This window comes from Rhinatrema bivittatum, chromosome 14, assembly GCF_901001135.1.
Source record: "Rhinatrema bivittatum chromosome 14, aRhiBiv1.1, whole genome shotgun sequence".
Taxonomy (NCBI): domain Eukaryota; kingdom Metazoa; phylum Chordata; class Amphibia; order Gymnophiona; family Rhinatrematidae; genus Rhinatrema; species Rhinatrema bivittatum.
The window spans coordinates 68,524,081-68,543,847 of NC_042628.1; the positions used below are offsets into that span (position 1 = coordinate 68,524,081).

Here is a 19,767-nt window from a genome sequence, read left to right on the forward strand (position 1 = left end):
CCGGTAATGCATGGAGTGGGTGGCTCGCGGGAATGACGGCTACTACCTGGAGATAATACCCTTATTCAATAAACATACAGACGGTTAATGCGACTCCAACATTGCTCTAAGCTTCAACGGCAAGAGGAAACGTGGAAAAAAGGATTTGCATTCACAAAAAAACAGGGAGTAGCTTGCTTGTTACGGCGGTTACTACCCCAAACCAAATAAGCCTGATACTTCACTTTCAATGCATATCCAAGCATAACTCTCTGCTTCTACGGCAGGGGAGAAAGACTGATACTTCACACATATCCAGCATAGCTCTCTGCTTCAACGGCAGGGGAGAAAGTCTGATACGTCACTTTCAATGCATATCCAGCATATCTCTCTGCTTCAACGGCAGGGGGAATGAAGAAAAGTGGATCTATATACAGACAACCACCGACAAGGACTGAATTATTTAGTCTGGGTAAACAAATAAGCATGGGTATAGCTTGCTTATTGCGGCGGTTACTACCCCTAACTAATTAAGTAAATATTTCACTTAGATGCAGTTCTAACACTGCTCTCTACATTAATGGTGGGGGTGGAAGGGAAATAGAACCAAAAGGTTACTAAAAGCCAAGAGTAATAGATAAGTATGAGAAAAAAAAAGTGTGAAACTTGCTGGGCAGACTGGATGGGCCGTTTGGTCTTCTTCTGCTGTCATTTCTATGTTTCTATGTTTCTATGAGTGTGCAAGGGCCGAAGGCTAGAGCTGCACAGCTTCCTGGCAGAGCAGCTAAGAGGTTGTGCGTGCTTGTGTGTTGGAATACCACACTGCCACTATGCTGTCTGTATGCACAAAGGTTTGTTGCAGAGGCAGTATTTTAAGGCATAAAAGGCATAGCTCATGACTCGAAGCTCCAGGAAGTTGATGTGAAACTCTGTATAAAGCAGAATAGATGCATTTTGGGTTGGGAAGATGTGATTCGTACTCTTCAACCCTAAGTAAATGTGACCATGACCAGGATCATCTGAGGATTTGGTTCTGGATCGGTAATATGGATGAGGGACGAAACCAGTTGAACAGCTTAGAGCCACTGATATTTGAAAATCCACTGAATCTTACTCATAGCCAGTCTGGGCATATGAGTGACATGGATAGTGAAAAACCACGTGGCCCATCAATGAAAGAATTGAGAGGCTGAAGCTATGTTGCATGCGCGCAGAGATGTGTAGGAATTTGACAGGATGTCTGCGCGGTTGTTGGGCAGGAAGATTGTTGCGACTGTAGTGCCCAGAACTGCTACATATGGGATTTATGGAGGTTAAACAGAAATCCCAGGGAAATGTAGTAGATTTATAGTGAGTCTTGGAGAATTTAGAGCTCCTTGCTTGGATTGACTCCTATTAGGCAGTTGTCCATGCAAGGAAAAGCGTGAATGATGTTTTGCTCCATAGAGAAACAGCAGTCACTGCTAGGCATTTGGTGAAATACACAAGTTGTCGAAGCTAGTGCGAACGGCAGAACTCAGCATTGGAATGTTGTTGACTCACTATGAAGCACATAGAAAGACTAGAGGAGAGAGGCAACCCACTTATTGCGGTAAGGGAAGCACGGTGACGAGACACACCATTTTACCTGTCCCTTCTGAAGAAAGTTGTTGACATTTCTGAGGTCCAGGATGGGCGGAGAGCATCTGTTTTCTGTTGAAAAAAGGAATAGTGGGATTAAACCCCACACACACACCTTGTAGCATCCGGGGGACTGTACCCCAAGCCCTGGTACTAAGTGGGATGGCCGCTCTGATATCCAGCAAGGTTGAGAGACCAGGAGGCTGTTCAACTGGCAGAGCTGATGTAATCTGGATATCAGCTGGTCTCACGCGGGAGCGGTAAAAGTCTTACCCGCATCTCTGTCTGCTGTGCAAGAAACGTTGAGAGCTGTCACCAGGTCTCGAGGTGGGCTTGCAATTGAGGCAGTGACTGCTGGTTCTTGTGTCTAGCAGATCAGCTAATGTATCTGGGACTTCGGGTCGTAATTAGGAACCAGAAGCCAGAGTATTATCGAGTATGGAGTCCCGTTGCTGGCAAAGGGAGGACATCTCGATGCAATCCCAAATTATTGGTAGAGAGGTTCTCTTGGTGTTGTGTCAAACATAGCTGGCAATAGCGATATGTGACACCAATACGGTTCTTGGAGGAGAATATGACCTAGAACCTTCTGAAACCATGTGGCCTGATTTAGCGACCAGGTCTCGATGGTATTGTTGCTGAAGCGGGATTAGAGTACTTACCGTCCTTCGTGGTGGATCGCAGAAGATGAGTCAGTGAATATTGATGGCTCCAGTGTTAGTGGATTTCGGGAGGCATCGAGGACAGCCTGAGGGATGTAAACGTCCGGCTGAACGCTGTAAGCTGGTATGGTAGCGCAGCTACAGAGGAGACAGGCTAGGCATTACTGGAGCTTCCACATTATTTTGTGGTGGCTCAGTACCCGGCACCAGTGTCGGTGGGGAACGCCTCGGCGCCTCAGGTGCAGAGGAGCACAGGATTCATGAACCCAGGCTGCTTCGCAACTGGCTCAATACACATGGACGCCGATGCGGAATAAGTATGTCTCTGAGCTCGGTCCGGTCATTCCCCAGCACCGAGGAACTGCCACCAATGTGTGGAACGGTGTCGGTGGCAGTAGCGATGTCTCCCAAGGCGCTCGGCCCGGTCATTCTCCAGCACTGAGTAAGATGTCACCGATGTCCTGGATTGCATCAGTGGCAGACTGTCACCGTGCCTGTGAGGATGATTGCTACGGTGCTCGGCCCGGTCTTTCCCCAGTGCAGAGGTAGATGCCCTCGCTGTCTTGGATGGTGAGTGGTGACGAAGTATGGCGTGTTTTGTTTAGTTGAGAGCATTGCGTTTAGGTGCTCCAGCAGTATTGACTGTATCGATGGCAGCATTGAAGGTGGCATCGAGGGTATCGAAGGCATTGATGGAAGCATCGATGGCACAGGCGGCGCACCGATAACATCGACGGAAGCACCAATGGTATCGACGATGGCATGGACGGAATAGACAATGGCATGGACGGAAACTACGTGGGCATCGACGGCATCGATGGAATTCATGGAGGGATCAGTGGCATCAATGTAAACACCGATGGCCTGACAGAATCGATGCGGGCATCAATGAAAGCACAGACAGCATCGATGGGAGCATCGACCACAACGAAGGCACCGAGGGAATCAATGGAAGCATGGATGGAATTAATGAGAGCATCGATGGCTTCGACAGCGGCCCTGGTAATTGTGGACATTCCTATCCCTCTAGCCCCAATAATCCGGTGGAAGATCGCAGGAGGACACTCGCAGGCTTTGTGGGGCTAAGGATGAAAACATAGGGAGAAGGGAAGCCGTAATTTGGTTGGTAAGCCGGGGAAACTGTTAGTGATGTGACAGGAACAGACTGAAAAACAGGGCATGGTACTCACCGAGCATTGATTAAATGTATGTGAAGGGAGACCCGTGTAGGGAAAAATTATTTGTGAAATAAAACTTCAAGTATTTCAGTGAGGAAAAGTGAGAAATCTCTCACAGAGCTCCTGAACGCGAGGCAAACTTTAGTGCGGGGAAAAAAAAAAGAGACTGAAGGGAGACCCCTGTGGACCCAGGGATAATGGCATGCTGGGCATACTCAGTGTGCCAGTCAAAGCTTTCTAAAAACTTTGACAGAAAGCTTTCCATGATAGGGCTCCATCCTGCTCACCAGTCTACTTGTCCTGGGAGAATCTTTAAATACAGTTCTGTTTAATATATTGTATAAAGATATTATTTGGTATATTCAGTTGCATGTATTACTATAGGACCCACACCCAGTCAGATCTTGGGTGCAGGGGCACATGGGGAAGGTCACAAGCCACACAATATCCCCTGACCTAATGGGGTTCCAGGACGGTGGGGGGGGGGGGGGGGGGGGGAGATGTCTTTTCAAGGACATTACAGGCTCCTTCTGCTCACCAGACTACTCATACTAAAAATCACCTCCACTCCAAAAATGTTTCTCAAAATTGAAGACTGGCAGTAGGAAAAACACAGTACACCAGAGAATAGTGCACTCCAGCAAAACAAACCTCCAAAACCAAGTCTGTTTCACCTCATCTCTCACACTTTTCCAATAAGTCCAATAAGGGTAAGGTACCCTTCCTCCCTGTGCCCTCCCAGTACCTTCTGAGTGGATGATCTACTCCCAGTCCTGTGGACAGACAGACTCACAAACTTTGCACCAAAAGGGGATACACTCACACTCACACCCCTGTGCTAAAGCAGAGTCTCCAACACCACCCTGAGTCCTCTGTTCCTCCTGCATCACATGGGTCCAGGGATTTTTATTCAGCCTCCCAATGGTGAGTGGTACACCTCACAATACAAACATCACACATTGAGTGAGGCCCAGTGAGACCTCTGACACACATTGTTAGCATCGCAGACCTGTTGAGGCCACTTTTGCCATAAGGGTAAAGAGCAAGCACTGATAGTAAGGAACAGATTTAGGAATATCCTTAGTGCATCTGCATTGGTGCCCACGCTGTGAGCAATGTATCTCTTTATTCACTTAGGTGATGCTCTAAAACATAGCTTGCCCCATTCCTTCCTCCAATGGTGGCACAGGCTGCTGGTGCTACCCTGCCCAAACTCCTGCACCTCTTTCACTTTTCTGCTGCTCAGCTGACAGAAGATTGGCATCAGCACCCTGGTGCTTCTAACCTGCTCCTCCTGCTACTGGAGCCAGTCTCTCTCTCCCATTCAATGCAAACAATCAGCTGTTTGACCCCATGGTGTGCACTAGATAAAGAGCTGTTCTGTGAACTGCACAGGAGAGAGAGGGGATTTGGTGACAGGAGCAGGAGGTTAGAAGCGCCAGTTGCCAATGCGGCTCTCCTGCCAGGTCAGATCAGACTAAGGATGGAGAAAGGAGGAATGAGAGAAAGGGAAGGGAGGGTGAGGTGAATGAGAGGGGAAGGAAGTGGGTGATAGGTGAGAAGGGGGAGTGGAAGTGAGGAAAGGAAGGGAAAAGAAGGGGTGAAAAGGGACAGATTTCTGTTTTTGCTGCCCCTGGGCACTGCTTCCTCCCTCTGACTGCCCTTCCCTTCACGTCTCATTTACCCTTCCCCATGAATCTTTGATACCCCTGATGTTCCTCCCTATAGTCCTCCAATTTGATTCCCTCCCCAGTCTGGACCTGTAATCCCTTTCACTCCCAACATATTGCTAGAGAGACTTTTATTCTATAGAGCTCTGCACTGCAAGGCAATAGCCCTCAGTTTCCTGGGGCAAACCTTCTGACAATCAGTGACACATTACAGAAATTTATATTTTAAATGTTAACTTAATTTTATTATTTAAAGCTAGTTTTCAGACCTTGCTTATCTGTCTGGCTAATGTACTTTTTTCAGTTTTTGGGAAGGAGAAAAGTGATCTCTATGATCGGTGCAGAAAAGGAAGGAAGTGGATTGGCATGGGGAGAAGAAGGATTGGAGATGGTTATATGAGGAGGGCGAAAAATGTGGGGGAATCTGGGATGGGAACAGAGAGAGAGGGGAAAGAGGAATTGGAAATGAAGGCATGAAGGGTCGGGGGATCCCTCCCCACCTGCAGAGACTCCATCATGACTCTGGGCTTCAACGGCAAGAGGTAACGTGGAAGAAAAATTAAAAAAAAAAAAAATTTGTATTCACAGGGAAGCGAGGTGTAGCTGGGCCGATACTTTACTTTCAATGCATGTCCAGGGTAGCTCTCTGCTTCGGCGAGGGAGAGAGTCTGATACTTCTCTTTCAACGCATGGCTCTCTGCTTCAGCGGCAGGGGGAGTGTGGAAGGGAGGATCTGGGTGTGGACGGCAACCAACGGGGTCTGGATCGTACAGTCTGGGTGGACAGGGGCAGGGGTGTGGCCTGCTTGTTGCAGCGGTTGCTACCCCTAATTGAGCTGGATGTTCACTTGGATGCAGATCCGGGGATGCTCTCTACATTGGTGGTGGGGTGGAGGGGAAATAGGGCTGGAGGGTACTGGAAGCCAAGAGTAACAGGTGAGAGAGAAAAAGGAAGAAAAAAAATAAAAAAGGATAAAGTGCGTAGCTTGCTGGGCAGACTGGATGGGCTGTTTGGTCTTCTTCTGCCGTCATTTCTATGTTTCTATGCAGGAGATCCCCCTCTCATGCACACACACACACGTCTGCCACTGATCCCCTCTTCCACAACATACATTCAAACCACACACACCTTTCACTGTTAATTCTCTCTCTCTCTCTCTCAAACAGACACATATCCACAACCCTCTCTTATATATACATACACATGCAGCTCTGCTACACATCCTGTCACACCTGCATCTCATCTCTCACACACACTTCCCTTGCCTATCTCTGTCTTTTTTCTCCCTGCCTATATCTTACTTCTTCTCTCAGCAACTCCTCTGCATGAATAACCTCTCTTATCCTTCTCTCATCTCCTCCTCTCCTTTTCCCTTCTGCTTCTCTCACTAACATGGACTAACTGACAGGAGGAGGAGGAGCAGAATGAAAATGGCTCTGGCCACATCCTCATCCTTCTGCCACTAGGGGCCCTTCTTATGGGACAGTGTTGCATGGTTCAAAGCATGAGTTGGATCCAGGTAGCCGAATGTACCACCATCACTCTTCTTCTCATGTGAACCTAATCAGTGCCAGGAGTGGGCTGTGCACCCATGACCAACCATTACACTTGGACCTTGCCTCCGATCACCTGGGATTCCACTGGTACTATGAAATTCCATAACATTGGCTACATTTTATAGCTGTTGTCAAAGAATTGAAGGAGACCAGGCACATTAGTTAAGGTTTACACCTTGATCTGTAGATTACTTCTGGAATCTAGAAAACAATCTGGAGAGTTAACAGCCATATCTTTCTCTTCTAACAGATAACCGCCAACTTGGAGAGTGCTACCCAGAAGCAAGTCACAAATGTCACAGACATTGCCTTCACCTCCTCCTCAACCATAGATGAATATGCCCCCCAAGGGGTAGGATGACTCATGAAGTTGGTGGTGCACCTGAAAATATGTCAGGATGTCTCTATAACCCAGTCTGTCATTTTAACCTGCTTAGACAATTGTAATAACCTATTAGTTGGTGTCCCAAAAAATATATATTTATTGCTTACAATTATTTCCGAATGCAACTGGCTATCTTATGATGGGTAGAGAGAGAATATTCTCTGTTTTGAAAAAATTGCATTGGCTCCCATTAATCAACAAATTTACTTTAAAATTTTATGTTTGTTTTTATAAATCATGGAAAGGGGCAAGTTATGTAAAAAAATCTTCTGCATCTATACAATCCTGGTGGGATGTAATGCGCTTCTCACAGTACCTTTTGACAATTTCTCCCCTGAAAGAAGCCCGACTGCAATGTACTCCTGATTGTGCCTTTTGGTGCATTGGCCTAAGATTCTGGAACAATCTTCCTTTTGATATTAGAGATATTCAGGATTATCTGCGTTTTTGCAAATCTTTGAAAACAGTAGGGTCAGTATTCAAAGGGGTTTGTCCAGCTAAGTTTGGGACTTAGCTGGACAAACCCCAAGTTTTGAATCTCCCTCCCCACGGAACAGCAAGGTTTTAACTGGATAAAAAAAGAAGCAGAGTGAAGTTTACATTTACCCAGCTCTCTCTGAATATCAGTGCTAGCTGGGGAAAGTTATCTGGCTAACCGTGATTGTAGTGGACCCATTCGCTTTATTGGGGTGAGAATTTTATTTAGCTGTGTTTCATTTTGTGCCAGTAACAGTGATCCTGTTTTTTCATTTGCATGTGCAGGATCAAGCTAGATGAGTAGTCCACCTTAAATCCCATAGAGGGAGTAGCTCTGTAGGTGGGACCCTGCAGAGAAGGGAGAATAGGGGGGGGGGGGGGGGGGGGGGAACAGCTGGGGTAGGGATAAGAATGTAAGCCTAGCTGGGCTCCAGAAGCCTCATGTCTCCAGGAGTAGGAGCTCTTGTCCCTCTAAGGAATAAAAGGGGATGGAACAGCTCCCCTATGAGGAAAGGCTAAAGAGGTTATTTATTTATTTGTGTATTTTCTTGACGGACCATCATCAGAGATATCATGCCGGTTTACATGTAACAGGGGTAAAAAGTAAAGCAGGAAGAGAGCAGTTACAAAAAACAGGTTAACAGAGAACTGGGAAGTGCAGAGACAGTTGCACAAGGGAGCGAAAGCTTAAGGCTAGAAATCGGAACAGAAAACCTATGAACATTATGAAGAGACGGGCTAGGGCTGATCGGATATGATAGAGATCTTTAAAATCATGAGAGGTCTAGAACGGGTAGGGTAGATGTGAATTGGTTATTTACTCTTTCGGATAACAGAATAATTAAGCTTTGGAATTTGTTGCCAGAGGATGTGGTTAGTGCAATTAGTGAGGCTGTGTTTAAAAAAGGTTTGCATAGATTCTTGGAGAAGAGGGTCCATTGACTGCTATTGATCAGATCTACTTGGGTAATAGCCACTGCTATTGCTGGCAGCAGTATCATGGGATCTACTTAGTGTTTGGTTACTTGCCAGGTACTTGTAGCCTGGATTGGCCACTGTTGGAAACAGGATGCTGGGCTTGATGGACCCTTGGTCTGACCCAGTATGGCAAGTTCTTGTGTTTTTATGTTGTTAATTGTGTTGGAAGTATACTGCAAGGTAAGCAGTCATTGTTAGTATTACTACCTGATTTATGTTAATAAAGGTTAAAAACTGCATGAGAACAGGCTGGAGTCAGTGTGGTTCTTGCTCCAGCCCACAAAATTTGCTCAGCCATCCTCAAATATGGTGTCAAGTTGGGGATTTTTCTCTAAAGCCTGGCACAGAAAAATGCCAAGTCTCTATGGGAGGACTCTGAACAAATGTTTGTATGTGTGGCCTGCCAGAAGCAATTGGAGGCAAAAAGGTTGTTTTGCAGACAAAGGAAGCAAGCTCCATCTGGAATTTAGGGATTGTACACAGTGCAATGTGTGCCAGATAGACAGGGTTTTTGTTTTTTGTGTTTTGTTTTTACTTTTTTTTGCCTTTAAAGAGAAAAACAAAAGAGAGAAAAGCAATCATGCATTGTGGCTGGAATAGGGTGTAGCGTAAGCAAAAATTGAAACTGCTAGCAAGTTCAGCTGACAGAGACCTGGGCAGTACCCCAGAAAACCTGGTCTGGCTCCAGTGCGGGTACTGCAGTGTAATGAAAGAAGAAAGAGAAGCCAGGGCGTTTAAAGTGCAGCAGAGTGGAAGCACGGCGGAAGTTGATATGCATGCCTTGATGCAGAGTCTTCTAGAGGAGCAGAGAAAGCTGCAAGAGAACCTCATGCAGAGCTAGCTGTCCTAGACTAAGGGAAAAAAGAAGCAGAAATCACAGCTTGCTTTCATTGTGTGCCTTGGGAATAGAGATAAGCACTGGCAGTCACCCTGAGTGAGCTGCAGAGATGCCCAGAGAGAAGGCCGAAATAATTGGACACAGATGATCTCTGAAGTAGAGGAGATTGCAGCAGAGATGACCCAAAGGGAGGGAAACTCGCCAGTGAGAACACTATGGGGCCAATGCAATAAATATGCGCAGAAAGCAGGCACTGAACAGTCGGCACCCAATTTAACACACCCCCAGGCGCCCCTCCTGGGGGCACCATGCAATATTTAAATTAGGGGGTCACATTAGCAAGGAGGCGCTAGGGGCATGCAAGCACCCCAGCGCCTCCTTGCTAACGAGATCCTGAGCATGTCAGCCGTCCGCGGTCAGGAAAAGCAAAGCCAAGTTTATCGGCGTCGGTTTCCCTAAATGCAGCACAGCCAAGGCTTCAGGAAATGGACGCTTGTCAATTGAGCGTTTCTTGCACCCAACTGCCGGCGGTTTTTTTTTTTTTTTTTAACTTTTTTTTTTTGTTAATTTACTTTAAGTTTTTCCTCCTACTTAATATCATCGCAATATTTTTCTGCTTTTGTGTACTAGTTTTAGGAGCGCTCAGCTATTAACACCTGCTCCAGGCGGTGTTAATTTCTGATTGCTAAATGTGTGTCCAAGATGCACTTTTTTTTTTTTGCATTGGGAGTGAATACCTAATAGCCTCATTCATATGCATTTGCATTGATGAGCGCTATTAGATTCACTCTGCGTTGGACACGCTTTGTAGAGGCGCTAATCCCCTTCTTGCATAAGGGGATTAGTTAGCACCTATACAACCTGCGACCAACTGTGGGTTATATAGTGCGCTCACCTGAGCGCATCAGCCCCTGTGTTAGTGAGTGAACTGAGAAAAACTCCCAGCTTGCCAGAAGTGAAATCAGGCAAGGTTGTAGAGCTCCAGGAAGCTGAAGAAGCACAGTAGCCATTTGATTTATGCGACCGGCACTTGACCCTTCAAAGAAACTCCACTCCACAGGAGCAGGAAGCAGGTATGGGGCTGGAGTCAAAACAGACCCTAAGTGGCGAGAACCTGCTGAAGGAAGAAGCAACACAGACTGCCTAGAAGGAAGCAGTGTTGAATGGCCTGAGGAAGGCAGCATAAAGAACCCAGGACGGGGCGCTGGAGGGAGGACTGAGGATGGCACTTCAGAAAGCCCAGAGAGAGGCGCTGTAGATTGCTCAAAACCCAAAGAAAGCCCAGAGTCAGGGCCTGCGGAGGGCCCAGAAGGGGGCAATAATGTAGCAGATTTGTGAGGAAAGACTTCCCTTGGATAAATCCATGCTGGCTGTCTCCTATCAAACCATGTCTATCTAAATGTTTTGTGATGTTATTCTTTATAACAGTTTCCACAATTTTTCCTGGCACGGAAGTCAGGCTCACCAGTCTATAGTTTCCTGGATCATGCCTGGAGGCTGGAGACAAGTACTGGACTGAGGCAATGCAGGCCTAGAGACAAAGGCTGGGCACACATGGAACTAGACTGGGCAGATGGGCAGACTGAGACAAGCCAAGACACTGCCAAGGACAGGACAAGGACAAGACAGAACAGAACAAAACACAGAGGATGAAGGCAGCAGTCCAGAAGGCCTATAGGCTGCTAAGCATAAGGCCCATTGGCCTGAAAGGGAGAGATTAGGAGAACCTGAGGCCACAGACTAGGCAGGGCAGAGCTAGAAGGCCCAGAGGCCACAGGACTATACAAGACAGAGCTGGTTGGCCTAGAGGCCACATGATTAGGCATGGCAGAGCTGGAAGGCCTGCAGGCCAGAGGACTAGGGAAGGCAGGGCTGAAAGATCTGGAGGCCAGAGAACTTGAAAAGGCAAAACTGGAAGGCCCAAAGGCCACACAGCAAGACATGACAGAAAAGGGAGCCATGTGGACTTTATGACAAGGCATCAAATATTACAAGAGGCAGGACTAAATAGGCCAAGCCCTACTGATTCATGAGGCTATGGAGACTATGGCTGGAACGAGAGCAGAGGTAGCTCAATGGGGACCTCTGCTGGCAAGGAGGCTGCATCGAAGCCTGGATCTGAACAGTACCCTCCCTCAAGTCCCCCTCCCCCCTGGTCCTACCAGGCAGGAGGATCTTGGGCTTCAGGAGGAAAGCCAGGGTAGAACTGGACACTAGGAGTCATAGGAGACAGGGTCCGAATGAAAGTCTTTGAAGGTCCTCTGGGACTAGGTTAGACTCTGGGTTTTTTAGGAGCAAAGCTGGTGGACTAAAGTCTCTCAAAGGCAAGGCTGCAAGGCTGGGATCCTTCACAGGCAAAGTTCTAGGACTGCTTGACTGAGGCTCCTCCCAGAGCGGAACAGCTGGTAAAGGCTGGTTGGGACTCCTTTGGGGGTGGAATGGATGGCTGGGGCTCCTCCTGGAGTGGAATGGCTGGAGTAAGCTCCTCTTGAGGTAGCATGGGAGGTTGAAGCTTCTCCCAAAGTGGTATAAGTGGAGCCACTATGGTAGTATTCACATCATGGACCAGATTGTTCAGAGCAGGATCTGGAACAAAACTAGAGACTGGAACATGGTTAGATTTCTCTTCAGGAGATAAAGGCAGACTCTGGATATTGAATACCAGATCCTTCCCATGTAAAGGTTTCCTTGCAGGAGAGTGAAAGAGATTCTGGGGTGGAGTATATCACTGGATTCTCTCAGGACAAGCAGGATGGTAGTCCTCACATATCGGGTGACATCACAGGATGGAGCCCAGTCATGGAACACCTCTGTCAAAGTTTCCAGAACTTTGACTGGCCCCTACTGGGCATGCCCAGCATGGCACTAACCCTGCAGCCAGCAGGACTCCCCCTTCAGTCTTCTTTTCTCCATGCAGCAGTAGCCTCACGGTTAAGGAGCTCTGCAGAGATTCCTGACAGGAATTTTCCTCACGGAATTACTAAAAGTTAATTTGCCCCACAGGGCTCCCTCCTTTAACTTTTACAAGCTGCGGTACTCCGGTTAAGTTTTTTATCCATTCTCCGTCGAGTTTGGCCATTGCGGCCTACTGGCCGTCGACCGTACCACGGCTCAGTTTTTTCCATGGCGTCGGGGTTCCGTCGGTGCCTGGACTGTAATCGCACCATGTCCATCACAGACCCCCATAAAGTCTGTGTAATGTATCTTGGATGAGAGCACGATGTCTTGACCTGCACCTAATGTGCCCTAATGATACCAAAAGGTCGCAAGGCCAGAATGGAGAAGATGGAACTTCTCTTCCGTGCTCAAACCCCGACTCCATCCATTGCATCGACGTAGTCAGAACCGGCTTCATCAACTTCGCGCCAGTATCGACCACCGGCCGGTGATCGTCCAGCATCGACATCTCTGCCTTCGACACCTTCTACTCCCCCTCAGGACCGAGGGGATCGCAAGGACAAAGATAGTCATCGAAAGTCTCGGACCATCGAGGGAGCGAAATCATCGACCTCGCTATCGTCCGAGCCGCCGAAGAAACCCCATCCAGAAAAGGCACCGACCTTTTCGGTGACTGGGTCACCGAGGCAACCCTCACCCGACAGGGTATCGGGAGCCTCAACTCCTCAAATTCTTTTCTCTTTTAAGTTGATTGTAATGTTTCTCCTCCACTAATTTCTGCAAAGAGATATTGCCTTCAGAAAAAGTCAGAGCAGATATCTTAGGAGTGGAGTGAAACTGCTTTTCCTTTTCCAGGGTCTGGTACTGTGGAATAACTTCTTGCAATATAGTGAGTTCTGTGAATGTCTTTTAATGGAAGCCAAATTGGAAATAGGTGGCAGTTGCAAGGCTTTCCTCTTGATTCTATTGACAACTGATATAGTCCTCCGATATAGAATATTCCTTTTTAACTTCATTGCAGTGTTTCTCTCTCACTGCCTTCTGTTAATAGATACAGCCTTCAGAAGAATTAAGACAGGAAGCTTTAGCAAATGATTGTGCTGTTTTTCCTTTTTCAGTGTCTGGTGCTGCAGATTAACTACAGGGCGATTTATTTATTTAACATTTTTATATACCGCAATTCATGTAGCAGAGTTACATATCATTTCGGTTTACATTAGAACATTGAACAGGCATGTAAGAATGCAATTACATAGAACAAGGGAGATAAACTAGGATCAAAGTAACTGGGGAGTAACGTGCAACAAATAAATAGACAAGTAAGTCTGTTGTAGAGATTAAATTAATCTTGTTAAAGATCTAGGTGTATATTGTTGTGACAAAGTCTCGGTACATGGAGAACATATTAGGATTGGTAGTTTGCGAAGTTGGACTCTGAACTTCATGATCACTCAGGCCGATAACTTCGTGTATCGGCCTGAGTGATCTAGAGATCTCTCAGGCCGATACAGTATGGTGCACTCTGACAATGGCACCGTTTAGTACCCGTTTGACAATGCGTTTTCAACCCGCGTCTATTACCCCTTATACTGTAAGGGGTAATAGTGCGTCGAAAAAGCGCAGCCAACTCCACGAAAACTAATAGTGCTCACCACATGCAAATACATTTATTTATTTATTTAAGGATTTTAGAAACATCACCTCGGTTCACAGTGTAACATAACATAGCAACAAGCTTTACAATAGTTTAAAGTCTAACAGAGATAAATCTAAGTTGATGAGCCTATTAGTTAGTCACCCAGAATACTGAAAATCTGCCCAAGGACAGGCATTAAAATCTAAGCAACCCAGAAGAATGTACAGAAAAGCAGAAAATACTGCTTTTCTGTACACCCTCCAACTTAATATCCTAGTGATATTAAGTCGTCGGAACCAAAAATTAAAAAAATGAAATAAAACCAAAAAAAAAAAAAAAAATCTGCCTGCCGGTCAGTGGGTTTCGAAAACAGGCGCTCAATTTTACCAGCATCCGTTTTCCTAACCCATGGCTGTCAGTGTTTCGAAAACGGATGCCGGTAAAATTGAGCGTCGGTTGTCAGACCCATTGACAGCCACTTCTACCACTCATAAGGAGGTGTTAGGAACGTGTTATTGTCCCTAGCAGCTCCTTATTAGTGCAAATCCTAATTTAAATACAGAATCGCACGCTCAGGAGAGGTGCCTGGGCGCGCCCGCTCTCCCGCATTTCTTACTATATCGGCCTGTTTGTGAGACCATGTTAAGTGAAACCAAGGTGGGAACAAGTTTTACTTGCAAGGCTTTTACCCTGTTTCTAATTGCAACAGACAAAGTCCTCTAACACTGAAGATACCTTTACCCCTTGATTATAGCATTTCTCTTTCATTGCCTTCTAAGGAGAGAGGTTATCTTTAGGAGGAACATTGAGTGATTGAAAATCAGGTTCAACAGAATCTAGTCTAAAAACAGACTTAACTGGCTTGGTTTTTACCTTCTTCTTATGAGGAAAGGAGACATCCGAAGTTTTTAAAACAGCTTGTACTGTGACTGGATCTTGTGTTTTAGAAGTTGGTTTAGTAGCAGCACAGCAAAAACAGGGTACTTCAAAGCAACTTTTTTCTACAAAGCATTTTTCACATCTCCAAAAGGGAGTTGCAGGATTAGGAAGACTGCAGTGATGACATACCCGTTCAAATGGTGGACTCATACAATCACTTCATTCCCAGTAACAAGGGTTATAAGGCAGTATTCTAGTAACCAGAACTATTGGAGCAATATGAATTTGGTCAGAAATTAGTTTATGTACCTTTCAATAAAAGAATCCTTGAGAGACATAGAATTCACACATTTGCACCTCTTGCATTCTCATAAGGCAGGATTGAGGACATTACACATGACATACATTGTGAATCCTGAAGGGCTATGACTTTGGCTTTGAGCGCAAACCCAGTATAGAACTGAGGACTGAACAGGATTAAAAGAATTTTCATGCAGCTTATCAGGCAGGCAAGGAGTCTTGAACCCATTCCCATGGGATGGAATGGTCTTGTCATTCTGCCACAGCTAAAAGTCCAGCTAGGGCTGGGGAACTCCCACAGGGACAGCGCAGGACTTCAAGACAAGGCAGAGCAGATCTTCCACCTGGACCAGCCGCCTCCCCCATAGGTTGAGTGGCCGGCAGGACTTGGGCTGAGGCTAGAATCAAGGTGCAGGCTGGAGACAAGGACTGGATACTGAGACAAAGCAGGCAATGAAGGACTGGAGACAAAGACTTGGAACAGATTAAACTAGGCTGGGCAGACTGGGATAAGGCAAGGTGCTGGCAAGACAGGGAACTAAACTAGGCAAGGTAAGACAAGACTAAACAAGACAGTCAAAGAGAGGACAAGAGAAGGTCAAGACAAAACAGAGCAAAAACACAGAAGCTCGAAGGCATTGGTCCAGAAAGTCCATAGGCCACCAAGCATAACGCCCAGAGGCCTGGAAGATAGATACTAGGAGGTCCGGAGGTCACAGGGCTAGGCAAAGTAAGGCTAAAAGGCTCGGAGACCAGAGGACTAGGCAAGGCAAAGTTGGAAGGCCTAGAGGCCATAGAGCAAGACAAGGTAGAACAGGGCCAAGCATTGAGCCATATGGACTTGATGACAAGACATCAGGTATTGCAGGAGTCAGGGCTAAATAGGCCAAGCCCTCCTGAGTCATGGCTGGAGTGAGAGCAAGTGTAGATCCATGGGGACCACTGCAGGGAGGCTGCATAGAAGGCTGGATCCTAATAGGTTTACATTTAACTAGAAAAAAGCATAAGCATTGTCAGTTTTCTTCAGATGGATCCTTCTTCCAATTTTTAAAGGACGTGTTTTTGGCTAATATAGCCTCTTTCATTTCGCCTTTTAACCATGCTGGTAATCGTTTGGCTTTCTTTCCATCTTTTTTAATGCGTGGAATACATCTGAAGTGCACTTCTAAGATTGTATTTTTAAACAATGCCCATGCCTGTTGCACACTTTAACCTTTGCAGCTGCACCTTTCAGTTTTTTTCTAACTATTTTTCTCATTTTATCAAGTTTCCCTTTGTAAAGTTTAGTGCTAGGCCACAGATTTACTTACTGTCCCCCTTCCAGTCATTAATTCAGATTTGATCATATTATGATCGCTATTGCCAAGTGCCCCCCCCCCCCCCCCCCCCCACTGCTATCTCTCTCACCAAATCCTGCAATCCACTAAGAATTAGATCTAAAATAGCTCCCGCTCGGTTCCTGAACCTATTGCTCCATGAATCGGTCATTTATTCCATCCAAAAACTTTACCTCTCTAGCATATCTTGAAATTACATTGGGGTAACTGAAATCTCTCACTATTTCTGCATTGCCAAATTGGTTAGCTTCCATGATTTGTCTTAGCATTTCATCATCCATCTCATCATTTTGGCCAGGTGGACAATAGTATACTCCTAGCGCTATACTCTTACCCAACACACATGGGATTTCTACCCTTAAAGACTTTGCTGTGTATTTAGTCTCTTATATGATTTTTATCCTGTTGGACTATGTCATTCTGGACATAAGGTGTCACTCCCCCACGACCACCAAGTTGATCCTCCCTGTCATCATGATATAATTTTTAATCTGGTAAAGCAAGAGACAAGAGACAAGATGGAAGCGGGACAGAGAAGGGCGACCAGGAAGGTGGAGGGTCTTCATAGGATGACATACAAGGAGAGATTGAAGAATCTAAATATGTACTCCCTGGAGGAAAGGAGGAGCAGGGGTGATATGATTCAGACTTTCAGATACTTGAAAAACTTTAATGATCCAAAGACAACGACAAACCTTTTCCGTCAGAAAAAAATCAGCAGAACCAGAGGTCACGAGCTGAGGCTCCAGGGAGGAAGACTAAGAACCAATGTCAGGAAGTATTTCTTCACAGAAAGGGTGGTGGATGCCTGGAATGCCCTTCCGGAGGAAGTGGTAAAGTCTAAAACTGTGAACGACTTCAAAGGGGCGTGGGATAAACACTGTGGATCCATCAAGTCTAGAGGGCGTGAATAAAGTGGAGGCATTCAAACACTGCACGGAGCGGCAGTAGCCACAGCGGCATTCAAACACTGCACGGAGCGGCAGTAGCCACAGAGGCATTCAAACACTGTACGGTGCGGCAGTAGCCACAGAGGCATTCAAACACTGTACGGTGCGGCAGTAGCCACAGAGGCATTCACGGAGCGAGATGCCAGTGGCCAGTAGTTGGTGTTCCACCTTCACGGAGCGGAAGGATGGAGGGCTGCTATTTCCAAACAATAAAAAATAAATAAATAAAAATAAAACAAAACAAAAAATAAAAACAGGGGTGGGTAAGAGTATGGGGCAAGGGGGTGGCCTGCTTGTTACAGCGGTTGCTTCCCCTAATTGAGCTGGATGTCACTTGGATGCAGATACAGAGCTGCTCTCTAAATTGGGTGGAGGGGAATTAGGGCTGGAGGGTACTGGAAGCCAATAGTAACAGGTGGGAGAGAGAAAAAGGGGGAAAAAATGGATAAAGTGCGTAGCTTGCTGGGCAGACTTGATGGGCCATTTGGTCTTCCTCTGCCGTCATTTCTATGTTTCTATATGTTTCATTGGTGATCCTCCTTCTACTAGATCTCTAAGATGCCAATTATATCTCTCTCATCATTCACAGCTATACATTCTAACTCTCCTATCTTACTTCTTAGACTTCTGGCATTGGCATATAGACATTTCAAAATGTGTTTATTGTTTTGTATTAAGAACCTGCTTTTCAGTTGATGGGGTAATTTGAAATATTTTAGCTCAGGTGATTCTTTACTTATAGGCACATAAACTACTTTTGCTTTTATTGGAACCTCTCTGTTGGGATACCTTAACCTCGCTCCAAACCATGCGCTCCTGAGAAACTGTCGGCTTTCCCCCTTGTTAGCTACCAGCAGCCAGGTTCCACCCTGGTTAAGGTGGAGTCTGTCCCTTCGAAAAAAAAGACTCACCCTTCCCCAAAATGTTCCCCCATTTCCCTATAAAACTGCATCTCTCTTCCTTGCACCATCGTCTCATCCATGCATTGGGACTGTGAAGCTCTGCCTGCCTCTGGGGACCTGTGCATGGAGAATGCTACCCTGGAGGGTCTGGATTTCAGCTTTCTACCTAAAAGCCTAAATCTGGCTTCCTGAAACTCTCGCCCACATTTTCCTATGTCATTGGTACATTCATGAACCAAGATAGTCTGCTCCTCTCCAGCACTGTCTATAAGCCTATCTAGATGATACGTGTGGTCTGCTCCCTGTGCACCATGCAGGCTAGTTATCAGGCGATTCTCGTGCCCACCAGCCACCCAGCTATCTACATTCCTTTTTTTTTTTCCCCTTTAATTATTTATTTATAGATTTTCAATACTGCAAGAAAAAAATACTTCTTTGTCTCAGAAATATATGGTTTCTGGCTTTAATGACAAAAACATGATCTTAGTAATAGGGAATAATTAAGAAGCAACATAATGCAATCCTCCAAAACCAAGCAGTGCAAATTGAGAAGGGGGAAAAGAAATCAAGGGAGAAGAAAAAACAAGAAACTAAATATGAAACAGCATTAATATAGTTATAAAACTAGCAGATTATAAATGTATAAGCCCTATGTTAATTTGTAAACACTGGAGTTGACATTACAGGTTTTCGGGACTCCAAAAAAATAAAAAAAAATCTTTCAGTTTTTCAGGCAGGAAAAAAAAAATTAAAAAAAAACATTCATTACTACGTTTGATAACACATTTGCAGAGATAGTGAAGTATAGAAGAGAAACTTGAGCGACGTCAGGAAAAATCCAAATTAATCATAAAATTGGGAAGAAAAATTTCTAAAGTAATTTTGCATAACTTACTCAAATCATTAAAAGAAATAAAAGACACCATTTTGAGTATATCACTCAAAAACTTTCAATGAAGAATATTCAAGGAGATTTATCAAAATTAGAAGACTGAACATCAATATTTTGCAGAAAATCAGAAGTCCTTTTAGGAAGAAAATAGCAAGTATTCACAGTTAGTATTAACTTAGTGAAAGACCTAAAACATCTTGAAATTACCTCTTTAAAAATCACATATAAAATATCACCTAAAACTTTGCAGAAATTCAGAAAATTTAAATTTAAATCTCATATTTTCTAAAAAGAGCATTCCAGTCTTCAACAGTGACAGCTTTAAAGTCTTTTGCGCCTTATGTCCAGGATGGCATAGAGTCCAATAGGATAAATATCCTGCATGAAACTAAGGGGTAGATTTTAAAAAGCCTACACAAGTAAATCTATTGGATTTACGTGCGTAGGTGGGGTTACGCACACCGGGGCTATTTTAGAAAGACTCAGTGATGCGTATATGTCCTGGGGCATCGCGGTCCGGGGGGCAGGGCGGGGCCAGAGGCCTCCAGCACAGCGGTCATTTGCCGCTGTGTTGGAGGATTGTGTGCCAGCAGGTGCAGCAGGTAAAATAAAGGTTGGGGGGAGGTTAGG

At 45.5% G+C, this 19,767-nt stretch overlaps 1 protein-coding gene across 1 annotated transcript in view; it reads left to right on the plus strand.

Annotated features, from left to right (window-relative positions):
* The window catches only part of LOC115076330 (sialic acid-binding Ig-like lectin 5), a 114,570-nt gene extending 107,352 nt beyond the window's left edge, over window positions 1–7,218 (plus strand). The window contains exon 7 of the mRNA XM_029577629.1: window positions 6,916–7,218. The gene's annotated coding sequence lies outside the window, so the exon portion shown is untranslated. The remainder of the gene's footprint in view (window positions 1–6,915) is intronic.
* The last annotated feature ends 12,549 nt before the right edge of the window (window positions 7,219–19,767 follow it).